Source organism: Notechis scutatus, chromosome 1 (assembly GCF_049901735.1).
Source record: "Notechis scutatus isolate UNSWTSFEM ecotype Mainland chromosome 1, rNotScu1.2, whole genome shotgun sequence".
Classification (NCBI taxonomy): domain Eukaryota; kingdom Metazoa; phylum Chordata; class Lepidosauria; order Squamata; family Elapidae; genus Notechis; species Notechis scutatus.
This window is the reverse complement of record NC_142009.1, coordinates 169,962,471-169,976,456: the sequence shown is the minus strand read 5'-3', so window position 1 is coordinate 169,976,456 and position 13,986 is coordinate 169,962,471. Positions and strand designations below refer to the sequence as shown.

Here is a 13,986-nt window from a genome sequence, read left to right as displayed (position 1 = left end):
AATCAAATATACAAATTATCAATTTTGGCAATAGTAATTTTGAAACAGATCTTGGAATATTATTTGATTATACACTATGTATGTGTCTGCAATGCGAAGTGGGTACAAAAAGGCACAACTTTATACTGCATCAAAGATTGAATATTGAATATTGAAATAATAGTACAGATAGTCCTCACTTAATGACCATTTGTTCAACGATCATTTGAAATTATTGTGATACTGAAAAAGGAGACTGATGACAGACCTTCAAAGTTCCAGCCATTACATCACTCCCCGCTGTCATATAATTTTGAACAGGGTGCTTGGCAACTGCCTGGCACTTACAGTGTTCTACTATTCCTGTAATCACCATTTGCAACTTGGATTTTCCCAAGCAAAGTCAATGGGAAACTAGCAGGAAAAATTGCAAGTTGGTTTAGTAAGTTACCCACATCCTGTCTTGTCTGACAGTGTTCACCTGAGACATGCTGCCTTGCACTGTGCCTCATGGTCCATTCATGCACCTTCCCCAACCTGGCAGCAGCCAACCCTGGCCCCATCACACATGGATCATGCCTTACTTGTCTATTGATCTGATTACAAACCACCTAAAATTCATTTAACAACTCATGATCATCATTTAACTATGCCCACATATCTAAGCCACAGAAATTCCAGTCCTAATTACTATCGTTAACTAAGGATTATCTGTATTCCACTGTATTTTGTGTTGGCCAAACTACACCTTGAGCATTCTCTCTATTTCTGGTACAGTATCCCACAGGGGATACAGCATTCTTCAGTTAACCTAATGGATCTTAAATGGAAGACCATCTAGCCTACTAATATTATGTCTATTCTAAAACATATCCAAAATAGAAACCTTTGGATTTCTTACAAGTACAGCACCTCTTTCATTAAAACAACCTCTCCTTTTTTCCAGAAAATATTTTGAAACACAATTTTGATCATTTTAAGGAGCTGACCAATTAAAATCAATGACACTTTTTTTTTCAGGCTCACATGAAAGCATGAAAAAAGAGAGACTGCTTTAATGAATAGCAGAAGGTAGCTCTGCTCATGCTAGGTCCAACATACTTCTTCAAATTACTGTCAAAGAACTGTTGTTCATGAAGCTTGATTTGACTGCAAAGTTGTCCAGTTTTAATGAGCTACTCTGAAGTAGGCTTTTCTCTTCTAAGTGAACCCTTCAGCACATCTGTAACTTTTAATAAGCTTAATTATTGTACTGGGGGATCTAGATGAGACTCTTAGGCAAAGTATCTAAAGGGATCTGGCTCATCATTTGTAAAAAGTCTGAGATGGCGTAACACATATTCCTTTTCTGAGGAGTTTTGAGGCTGTACCTTTTACAATCTTTCATTCAATATGATCCATAAATGAACTATTATATGTTGGTATGTGTATTTAGTATTAATCATGTGACAAAAAAATTAGTAGTTGCTCTCAAAAGTTATTTGATGGGCAGATAATTTCCAGATTGTTTTCTAAAGAGATAAGTAACTCTGAAATGTTACAGATAACAACTTAGTGGAGAGCTATAAGCAATCTAGTGTTTGAAAATGATTTAGTACAAATATATTTGTCATTTCACTCTGGCATATTGTACAACTATTCTGCTACATCTAGTATTCCGAATACTAGATCATAACCAAATACTAGATCATAACCAAAAGAGCTAATCTGACCAATAATTCTGCTTTAATAATATATAATAAATCTTAGTAGAAGTATGAAACACTAGAGCACCCAAAATTGCATGTTTTACCATTGAATATTTTTTTGGAATTTAATTATATAGCTACATTGTAGGAACAAAGTTGTATTTGAAGTTGCTTTTAGCTTCCTTTTCTAAATTGTACTTTTTAACTTTTAAAGAAAAGTATTATTTAGGAAGAAGCCAACAATGGTTTCTATTAATTATGACCAGGGGGTGGGATACAAATACTACTGGTTCTGCGGCCATGGCTAGATGGGAGTGGCTAGGTGGGCATGGCCATGTGACTAGGTGGGCGTGGCTTCTTTTTTTGTGCAGCACCCCCCCCCCTCCATTTTTTTGCCTCCTGGGTGAAGCAGTAAGACAGCAAGCGGGAACCCGGCACAGCTGATCGTCGGAACAGCTGATCGTTGAGAGGAAAAAAAAATACTGCTTTGGCTGAACCAGTAGCTATTTTTTTACTACTGGTTAGCTCAAAATGGGCCAAACCAATAGAATCCCACCATTGGTTATGACCAGTTTTATATGTATGAAATAAATATTAGAATACTCATTGTCAGGCTACAGAACTTTTCCCATTCAATCAACAAGAATGAACTTCTGAAACCAAACATATCAAAAGGAATCCTTTATTGAGATGAGACAATTCATGTAGGGATTAAAAGCAGCATTTAAGATGCCTCAGGCATGCAGGGATAGATAAGAGAGCTTAAGACCCCTCTCCTTCTCTTGATGGGTATTTAATAAAACAAAGAGCCAGCATGTTTATTCCCCCCCCTCCTCTTCTGAGAACGATCTTTTTTGAGGTTCCCAGGAGACATCTCCCAGCAGGAATTTTTATGGTCTCTTCATCCTGTGGCTGTCTCTTTCAAAGGTGACTGGGTTCTGGGCATCTGGTCTCTGTCCCTCCATAGTATATCATGGGTTATCCAAATTCAATATAAGATTTAATATATCCAGGTTACATCAAAAAGGATTTCTTATACCAATCCCCCCTCCTCCTTCTTCCATGAGGAATGGCAGATACACGGATCTGACACTCATATTGAATGGTTAATTACAGATTAAAGTGCAAAATTTATGATGAAAAGTATAAAGAGTATAAATAGTTACACAACATATTGTTATAAAATGACATTACAATATTATTATAGAATGGCATCACAATACATATATTGATTTAACTGTGGTTTTGCCACTATTTGTACTGCACTAAAGAAAAAAATAGCAGTTTAGTACAACTTAACAAAATTAACAGATGTACTTATCTAAATAAATTACGATATAGAAATAAACTGCTATGTCAAAGTGTTTCTTAAGAAACCTGCATAATTTGCTTGTTAGGAAAAAATTAACTGCAGGGTATTTATAGTATGGTGCAAGATCTTCATTACTGTTCTTCTAATTTAATAATGTGTCATAGATTTCTCTGTAATTCTTAAGGTTTTTTAGAGAATATGTGGTCACTTCTTTATTTTAGAGTAATATTATGTCTATCTTATTAGCATATTAAAAATCGGGCATACTGTGAAAGCATGGTAATTACAACTATGTGTTGATAGGGATGCACCTAAGAGCATATTAAGGTAATAAAGTAAGAGTATACTCTACTTCTAGGGGACTCAGAAATTCATGACCTCCATAGTCATTATGGATTGAGTTGGTATGTGAATGGTAGATGAAGGACATTGTACATAGGCTTTTGCTATGATTAGATTACTTCGTGATATGGATAAGCTCCTGGCTGCTAGTGATCTCCATAAGTAATAGTAGCGATTAAAATGGTTTCTCTTAGAGGTATATCGGTATATATAAAAAAGTAGTTGAATCTGAAGTAAATCTATGCTGACAAAGATGGAAGAATGCTATGGATTGAAATACCAACAAATCTAAAACAAATGTTGCTTGTGGTAATCTATGCACCAAATAAAGATCAGAAGGATTTTTACCACAAACTACACCAGTAAATAATAGAGATAGAAAAGAAAATATATGCCTAGCACCAAGGACTATATAGAGAAGGAGAAGGAGGAGGAGGAGGAGGAGGAGGAGGAGGAGGAGAAGGAGAAGGAGAAGGAGAAGGAGAAGAAGAAGAAGAAGAAGAAGAAGAAGAAGAAGAAGAAGAAGAAGAAGAAGAAGAAGAAGAAGAAGAAGAAGAAGAAGAAGAAGAAGAAGAAGAAGAAAGTCGTCTGCCAAATACATTCTTTGAGATGACACAAGAACTTAATCTACGGGATACATGGAGAGAGTTAAATCCAAAGAAGAATCAATATACTTTTTTTCAAATCCCCATAACTCTTGGTCAAGAATTGACATGGTTTGGATGAACCTGGAATTAAGAAGGGACCTACAAGAAATAGATATAATGACAAATACTTGGGCGGTTCATAGTCCCCTAAAAGTGAGATGGACTTTAAACCAAAGAGTTCTAAAGGAAAAATAACTATGTGCAAATGATGGAAAAAGAATTGGAATTATTTCTTAAAGAAAACAAAAAAGAACAAACAACATTGCAAAATTTGTGGGATACAACCAAAGCATATATTCGGGTTTAACGATAGCATATGTGGCATGAAGGAATAAGGAAAAGAGGAAACAACAAATGATACTGCAGGAAGAACTTAAAAAATTGGAACTCGCGTTACAAAAAGAACCCCAAAACAATAAAATTAAAGGAGAAAGAGACTTGAGATGAGAATGCAAGATGAGAATGGTAATCTACATTATCGGACAGAGGGGGGGAAAAACATTGCCCCCCAAAAAATTTAAGACGTTATATAGCCAAGAGGATGTATTAGAAGAGAACATTGAACAATACCTAAAAGAGAGGGGATCTATCTACAATATCAGATATAGTAAGGGAAACGACAAAATAACTATGATGGAAATGAAAGAGGCAATTACAAAACAAAAATAATAATAAAACACCAGGACCGGATGGACTTCCTGCGGAATTATATAAAGATATAAAAGAACCATTTGAAAAGCTAATGTTAGACCTATATAATGAAGTCCTAGAACAAGCCAGACTACCGAACTCATGGACAGAGGAATATATTACATTAATATTAAAGGAGGATGCAGACAACCAGCAGATTAAAAATTATAGGCCTATCTCACTACTAAATGCTATAAAATATTTGCCACTATAATTGTGGAAAGGATTAAAAAATTATTAAATGAAATTATCCACCCAGACCAAAATGGGTTCTTACCAAAAAGGCAACTGAGAAATAATACTAGAATGATTATGAATGTGTTGGAATTTTATGAAGCTCACCCCGAGAAACAAATACCATTGATATTTTTAGATGCATAAAAAGCATTCAACAATTTAAATTGGCAGTTTCTTATATCAATTAAATATTATGAACTTTGGGGAAAAATTTGTGGGGATGATAAGCGTAATATATTCTACTCAAACAGCCAAATAGTAATAAATGGGGAATTAACAGAGAAATTTAATATAGCCAATGGTGTAAGACACGGGTGCCCATTATCTCCCTTATTATTTATATTATCGCTAGAAGTACTATTAACACATATTAGACAACAACAAGAAATAAAAGGTTTAAAAATAAAAAAGGAATATAAAATACAGGCATTTGCAGATGATTTGGTATTTATTATAGAGGAACCTCTAGAAACAGGAATTAAATTAATACAAGAAATAGAAGAATTTGGCAAGGTAGCAGGACTTAAAATAAATAAAGATACGACAAAAATAATATCTAAAAATATTACTCATAACCAGCAAAAGAATTCAGAGAGAAAATTGGAAATACAGATAGCTAAGAAAGTAAAATATCTTGGAATCAGACTGACAGCAAAATGCTCATCAATAAAAGAAGATAACTATAATAAACTAGTACTACAAATAAAAAAAATGTGGACAACTGGGGGAAATTAGAACTATCATTAATTGGAAGAATTGCTACAATTAAAATGAATATACTACCAAAAATTTTATCTTTTCCAAACGGCACCAATAAAATTAGAAAAGAAATGTTTCGAAGAATTGAATAAAATAATAATAAAGTTTGTCTGGCTAGGGAAAACTCCCCGAATAAAATTAAAATTACTTCAAGATAGTGGAAATAAGAGAGGCTTTGGATTCCCCGATTGGGAGTTATACTATCAAGCAGCAGCCGTGACTCGGATAAAGGATTGGATAGATTTAAAAAATAAAAGGACATTGACAATAGAGGGTCATGACCTGCAATTAGGCTGGCATGCATTCATCTGGGAAGGGAAAAATACATTTCATACATTCTTCCAGAGACATCTAATGCTCTCCTTTACATTTGGAGGAAAATTAAGAGAACCCACTATATGAAAATACCAATCTGGTTATCAACCATGGAGACAGTGATATACCCCAATGTACTAGACTTAAATAAGATAGTAAGGTATAAAGAGTTATTAGATGATCGAGGGAGTTAAAGTCAAAACAAGAGTTGAAATATCAAGGAACAGAGTTAGATTGGTAGCCGGGCCTGCAAATACAGTCAAGATATAAAAAGGATTTAGAAAAAAATATGGCTTCTATACAGAACAACAAGAGCTTGATAAAATAATACAGGGGACCAAGGAAAAAATGATAAGTAAAGCATATAATTATTCCCTGAGATTTAAAATGGAAGAAGAAATGGTCAAGGAAATTATGATAATTTGGGCAAAAAACTTTGGCTATAATATTGAATTAAAATACTGGGAAAAACTGTGGAAAAAAAGTTATGAATTAAAAATGTCCTGCAACCTATAAAGAAAATTTATGTAAAATGTTTTATCATTGGCATTTACCCTCAGCAAGATTAGCAAAAATGTTCCCAAATAGATTGGCGGAATGTTGGAGATGTAAAACACAAACAAGGTACATTCTTTCATATGTAGTGGACGTGCATAGAAGCTAGGAAATATTGGATTAAAGTAAGGAAATGGCTAGAGGAAGTTATGAAACAAAAAGAATTGAAACTAGAATTATTTATGCTAGGTATAATAAAACGAAACTTAAGTAAGAAAATTCAGTATATGATACTCCACATAACAACTGCAGCTAGAATTGCCTATGCACAAAATTGGAAACAGGACAACACTCACTCAGAGGATATGGTGATTTAAAAAAAGTGCTTGGTTGTGTGGAGATGGATAGACTGACTATGGAATTAAAAGACAAAGAATATACGGAATATTATATGATCTAGGACACATGGTACGATTGGTTAGAGAATAGTAGTAAAGATTATACATAAAGGTTACTTAAGATTGATAGTAAGATGAAAGGGAAATATATACTAAACTGGCAGGAATAGCTAACACCCAAGAAGATAGGCTCAAGATCCAGATGGATCGTGACAGACTGGGCCATATTTAACAAAATAAAATTCAATGTAGAGAAAAGTAAAGTCCTACACTTAGGCCAGAAAAACCAAAAGTACACAGATAGATTGGGTGAAACCAGGCTTAATAGCAGTAACTGTGAGAGAGATCTTGGAGTCTTAGTGGACAACCAGCTAAATATGAGCCAGCAGTGTGCAGCAACAGCCAAAAAAGCTAATGCAATCCTAAATTGCATTAACAGAGGGATATAATCAAGTGGTATTAGTGAGGTATTATACTACTCTATAAAGCCTTAGTAAGACCACACCTAGAGTACTGTATCTAGTTTTGGTCACCACACTATAAAAAAGATGATGAGACTCTAGAAAAAGTACAGAGAAGAGCAACCAGGATGATTAGGGGACTGGAGACTAAAACATATGAAGAATGGTTACAGGAACTGGGCATGGCTAGTCCAGTGAAGAGAAGAACCAGGGGAGACATGACAGCAGTGTTCCAATATTTGAGGGGCTGCCACAGAGGAAGAGTCAAGTTATAAGCACTCGAAGGCCAGACAAGGAATAATGGATGGAAACTGAAGAAGGAGAGATTTAACCTGGAAATAAGGAGAAACTTTCTGACAGTGAGAATAATCAACCAATGGAACAGCTTGCCCTCGGAAGTTGTGGGAGTGCCATCACTTGAAACTTTCAAGAAGAGATTGGACTCCTATTTGTCAGAAATAGTGTAGGGTTTCCTGCTTGGGCAGGGGTGATCTACAAGGTCCTTCCAACTCTGATTATGTGTTATCTGTTATATATATTTGTATTTGCGAAAAGGTAAAATATATATGTAAGAATATCAATATAACAACAACAATGTATATAGTGGAAAGGAAGAAAAATGAAAATACTATTAGGTAATTATGAGTGATACCAATACTGAAGCATTGTAAAGATTGGGAATGTGGTATAAATGATGAAATATGCGTAATAAAAATATTTTTAAAAAATATGGTTTCTCTTCCAATGGATTTTTAGCAACCAGAATCCTAGGCATTTTTCAAGCATCTTGGTAGGCAATTGTGATTATATTCTTGTTCTCAAAAGCAAGATGTAATATTTGAGCAACTTGTTTGTAAATCCTGGGAACTTTGGCCTTATCAGGGAGTTCTAGGAAATGAAATTATAGAAGAAGCACCTGGAGTGCTGGGGAAGAAACTAGGATTTAACTTGACTGAGCAATCATATCAATAAGGGCAGATTTAGGTAGTAAGAAAGATTACCTTGATAGAGATAAACAGGATCCATTACCTAGGCAAAAGGGGTTGAAGCAATCTTTAATTCTAAATGAGATAACATTCGGAAGTGACTCAGGTAGATGATTTTGTAATTCATTGAACAATAAGAAAGGGGTGGAGATGCAGAACAGCTATGCAGAATTCTTTTGTTATAACAATCTCAATAAAAATAGTTTTATCCTATCTGTGTAGTTGATTTCCTAGTCTGATGTGTCTAATTGGATTGATAAGAGACTTGCTCCCTTATGGGAGAGATGAATAGGAAGATTCGGCAAACAGTCCCAGTGAGTCAATCACATAACACTTTGATGACAAAGTTGTTCATATTTATTCAGGCCAGGACTTTGTATTGATAGGTCTGAGGAGGAACAGGCTCCTTAAGATTTGGACAATATCGTCCTGTTTGCTTTTAGGAAAACTATTAAAATATTAATTATTAAAACTATTAAAATATTATTAAAACTATTAAAATATTAAAATAATATTAAGATTTCAATCAAGCAAATTTAAGGAAAGAGCTCCCAAAATATGTCCAGCATGTAAATTGTCCCACCAGAGGCAAAAATACTTTAGACCACTACTACACAACAGTAAAAGATGCTTATAGGTCTTTACCATGAGCAGCTGTGGGACACTCTGACCATTGCATGATTCACCTTGTACATGCCTACAGACAAAGACTTAAAACCATTAAAACAATAATTAAATCAATGAAGACTTGGTCGGATGGGGCAAAGCTGAAACTCCAGGCCTGCCTTGATTGCACTGATTGGAATGTTTTTGAAGATGCCTCTGCAGACCTAGATGAGCTTACAGATACTGTAACATCATATGTTAGCTTCTGCGAAGACTTATGTGTACTAACAAGAAACCTGCAAATATATAGTAACAATAAACCTTGGTTCACAGCTAAACTTAAGCAGTTACGTCATTCCAAAGAGGAAGCCTACAGAAAAGGTGACAGGATGCTATACAACCAGGCCAGAAACATATTAACAAGAGAGATCAGAGCAGCAGAAAGAAGCTACTCTGAAAAGTTAAAGAATCAATTCTCAACAAATGAACCAGCAACATGTGGAAAACTCTTTAAAACATCACTGGCTTCAGCAAACCTCCTTCCCAAGCAGAAGGAAATCAACAACTAGCAGATGACCTGAATGTGTTTTACTGCAGGTTTGAAAGGAAACTACAGTCACCTATCTCCACAACCCGCATCTCAAACACACCAACAACAGCCAAGCCTTCTACAACTGGCCCCAATCCATTGGGCTCACAACCTCTGGTGATCATAGAAAAAGAAGTGCAAGATCTATTACACAGACAGAAGCCAGGAAAAGCACCAGGGCCAGATAAGATAACTCCTTCTTGCTTAAAAGTCTGTGCTGACCAATTGGCCCCCATCTTCACCCGAATCTTCAATAGATCACTAGAGATGTGCTATGTTCCTTCCTGCTTCAAACGTTCTACCATCATCCCAGTGCCAAAGAAGCCCTCCATCAAGGAACTGAATGACTACAGACCAGTTGCTCTAACATCTGTAGTTATGAAAATTTATGAAAGGCTTGTGCTGTGCTGTCCCATCTGAAAACCATCACGGATCTGCTGTTAGATCCCATGCAGTTTGCATACCGAGCAAATAGATCGACAGATGATGCTGTTAACATGGCTCTGCATTACATCCTACAACACCTTGAATCTCCAAATACCTACGCAAGGGTCCTCTTTGTAGACTTCAGTTCAACATTCAATACCATCATTCCAGACACTCTTCTAACTAAATTAAACCAACTAGTGGTACCTGAACACACTTATAAGTGGATCATAAGCTTCCTAACAGACAGGAAGCAGCAGGTGAAGTTAGGCGGAATCACATCCGATACCTGTACAATCAGCACAGCCCCTCCCCCCCAAGGCTATGTGCTATCTCCACTTCTCTTCTCCCTATATACCAGTGACTGCATCTCAAACGATCCATCTGTTAAAATACTGAAGTTTGCTGATGACACAACAGTGATTGGTCTCATTCGAGACAACGATGAATCTGCATACAGAAAGGAGGTTATACAACTTGCCTTGTAGTGTAACCGGAACAATCTGGAACTGAACACACTCAAAACCGTAGAAATGTGGTAGACTGATTTACTTCTTACACTCACATTTAGACTATTTCCCTTTGAACTGTGGGGCAGTGAGTGATGACCATGAGGAGAGATTCCACCTGGATTTTGCAGGTAAGGAGAAAAGATACCAAGGGAAATGGTGCCCGTCTAAGCTTGCTAATTACTGCTGGAATCTCCCCAGGGATGATCCTACTGCAATTCACAAGAGAAAAGCCAAAAAGCGCAGTTTAGATACCAAATGAAAATGGAAACTTTAATCTGAAGTTAGAGCTTGTCAGTTTTTCATGCAAAAAGCATGAAATCGTTGCATGAGAAACCAATACACGAATGGAAAGTTTTCTTGGTACCAATAAAAAGATAAATTTATAATGATTGTTGTGGCACCATTCTCATTGCTATATCACATTTTGCAGAAAAGTTATGGAGCATAGTCACACATCCCCCTCATAATTTTGAACTATTTTGATGCAATTTTGACTTGAAGCTGTATCTTGGAAACTGGAGCCAAATAATACTCAGGACTTAATTTTCCTTTATTAGTGACCCAATTCTGGTAAAGCTAAGCTACTTTCATTTCTGAGGCTTATAAACCAGTGTAATTTGTTAGGGGAGGAAAGGAGAGAAGGTGCTGAATATTACAGCTTATATTAAATTCACATAAAATTTGGAATGATCTCCATAAAATTATTCAGATAGACGAGGAAGAGATCAACAAAACTTCCTTTATAAAAATGCCACTCATATCAGTGAGTAATAACACATCCACCAATGTTGCAAACTAAAACTGTTTATTTTTGTTCCTGTGAAAAACAAAAATAAACAACACATCTTCAATTTGAAAAGCATGTTATTTCAAAGAAAGAGAAAAAGTCAGGCTCTAATGAACTATAAACGTCAATTTATATATAACAAGAACAAACATTTCATTTATTTAATGAATGCGTTCTGTTTAATTGGAAAACAAAAATGATTTGATGTTGATATTAATAATACACTGCTCTATAATCTAACAGCCTATCTCTACTGTTTTTTTCTATACCCAAAACTAGTCTCAAAAATGAAAAATGCATGTAAACTGTGCATTTTAAAGATTTAAAGACAGAATTGTATAATTAGTATTTTAGAAAATAAGGTGTACACTGAAATATAATAATATATTATACCATATGAAAGCTTGAAATTATTTTAAGAAAAACAATGACTTCCAGTATAAATAGATCTGCTGATATTTAAGCCTCATCTCTACATGATGTCAGCTGTGGGCTGTCCTGTCATAATTTTTTAATTTTTAGACAGGCCTCAGTCAGTCCACCATTATATTAAAAGACTTTTCCTTTCTATCCATCTTCTCTTGTTCGTTTTAATGCTTCAATTCTTATTCGCTTTTTGGGTTGCCTCCCATACTTTTCTCTTAGATCTTTGTCTCTTTCAACCTCTACATTTTTATTATTCACTCTATATATTTCTCCCATCTTATACTGCCAGGCTCTAGAATGTCTGCCCAAGCTCCTATCTCTCCTGTCTCCCTTTCGTAAATATCATCCTGCTTATCCCAATCTATTTTTAAATCTCTTAAAATACTTTTTCCTTGCTTTGTTTTATCAATCATTTTTATCTTTACTGTCTTCTTTATTTGCTGATTTGTCTGTTCTATCTTTTCTTCCATTCTTTCTGCTATCTCCTCCCTTTCCTGGACATAGTGACCTTTATTCATTGTCCCTTGTTGAATGTTTTCTATTTTCCCATCCATGCAATGCATTGGGTTCTTTATCTCTCTACAGTTCTTTGTCATAATGTCCTTAATGTTTTGAAACATTAACACCATTACTTCCAAAAATCCACTCATTTCCCCCTGATGGAGCATCATGTCTTGTTTTAGTAAGTCCCACTCCTGCTCAATAGTCCAAAAACCATATATTCAGGCCTAAAGTTGCTCCTCAGAGAGTATAGTAATCACTGTTCTTTATATCCCACAGCTAATCAATCAGTTCCATTTAAGTAGTCCAGAAAGCTTTCTAAGTGTCTCCTTAAATCCACTTTATATGTTTATTCATATGTCTTAACATTCAAAGGTTGCTTTAATTAGGTCTCTTACTTGGTCTCACAGTTGAGCCTCCAATGATCATAGAGTAGATAAATATAAAACAATAATTATTCCTACAGGTCTCCAGATAGATGTTGCTTAATTCTCTTATCAGAAATTTTCCCAGGCTTCTAGGGGTATGTCATATTTTCCATTCAACAATAGGTGGCACCCTCAGCTTAGGTTTCAACGTTGTCTCAATTCTAACTGGTATTTAATCCAATTCTAATTTGATTTATAGAAACAAAGTCAGTTATTTAAGTAAAAAGTTCCAGCATCTTAAAATGCCTTTCCAAAACAGCACCTATCCAGCTTAGAGGTCCAATTTTCTAATATTTTATTTTATTTTAACAATTTTTTTGCTTTTCTCCCCTTGGTTCCTTTCTTTCGGGTCTGGAATTTTTCTCTGAATAATTGTTTGCTGCTTTAACAAATAGTTCTAAGAGTCTCATTCCTGAATATTTTTTTTCCTTTTAGGGTTAAATTTTAGGTAGCAAAAGAAAAATCTCACCCAGTTACAATCACTGTTCATTTAAACTGCTCCTGCACTTTCTTTGTTGCTGTGATGGCTGCCTCTTCTTGTTGAGAGTGAGAGGGAAGAACCCTGGATCAAGCAGGAGAGTTGCAACTCCCCCATGACCTGCAGGGCACCCCTCTTTCCTTCACCACCCCTATAGGGTGGCTTTAGCACCTTTTGGAGCACTCCAATGGGGAAAAGTCAGCACGGGATCATGGAGATCCATTCCTTGTGTCCAATCTTGCTGCAACGTCAGCTGGAATCAATATAGAATGTACTGTTCATTAACCTGTTTATTAAATAGAAATAGCATTAAATAGTATATATTATAGTCAGAGACTCATGTTAATCTCAGATAGTAAAACATCAGTAATCTGAAAGCACCTTTTCCAATTAATAAATTTAATTTAAAAACATAAGTTTTCACTGTTAGTTGAGAAAATGCTACCGGTAACACATCTAAAATAATCAATTGCCCTAAAATATTAAGTATTAAATCATGTGATCAACATATTTAAAATATTTTAACCATTATAATGAATTGACATACTGTGCATACTGTAAATGATATGAAACAGTTTTGATTGCTCTAATTCATCTCATCACCAGACTTCTCTGCTGTTCTTGGATGACATCGTAGTTCTTTCCCCTGTTAATGCTATCACTCTTGTTAATGACTCAGAGAATACATGACTGCATCCAAGGATTTCTTCAGGCCTCTATGATAAAAAGTTTGCCTCTGTATCACTTTTTGCTTACAAAATTTAAAAATTTGAAATGCTTTGAAATAAATATTGTTTGGCTTACCTTTCAAGACAGACTTTTCATTCTGATTCCCAATTAAAATGTAGTTAAAATGAAAGACATTTTCTGTCTCTTGAGTATTATATTCCATTCATAATCTTGTTTGATCAGAGAAAAAAGTAC

At 35.2% G+C, this 13,986-nt stretch overlaps 1 protein-coding gene across 4 annotated transcripts in view; it reads left to right on the top strand.

The window, feature by feature from the left end:
- The window catches only part of PARD3B (par-3 family cell polarity regulator beta), a 926,621-nt gene that overhangs the window by 352,240 nt on the left and 560,395 nt on the right, over positions 1–13,986 (top strand). The window lies entirely within an intron of this gene.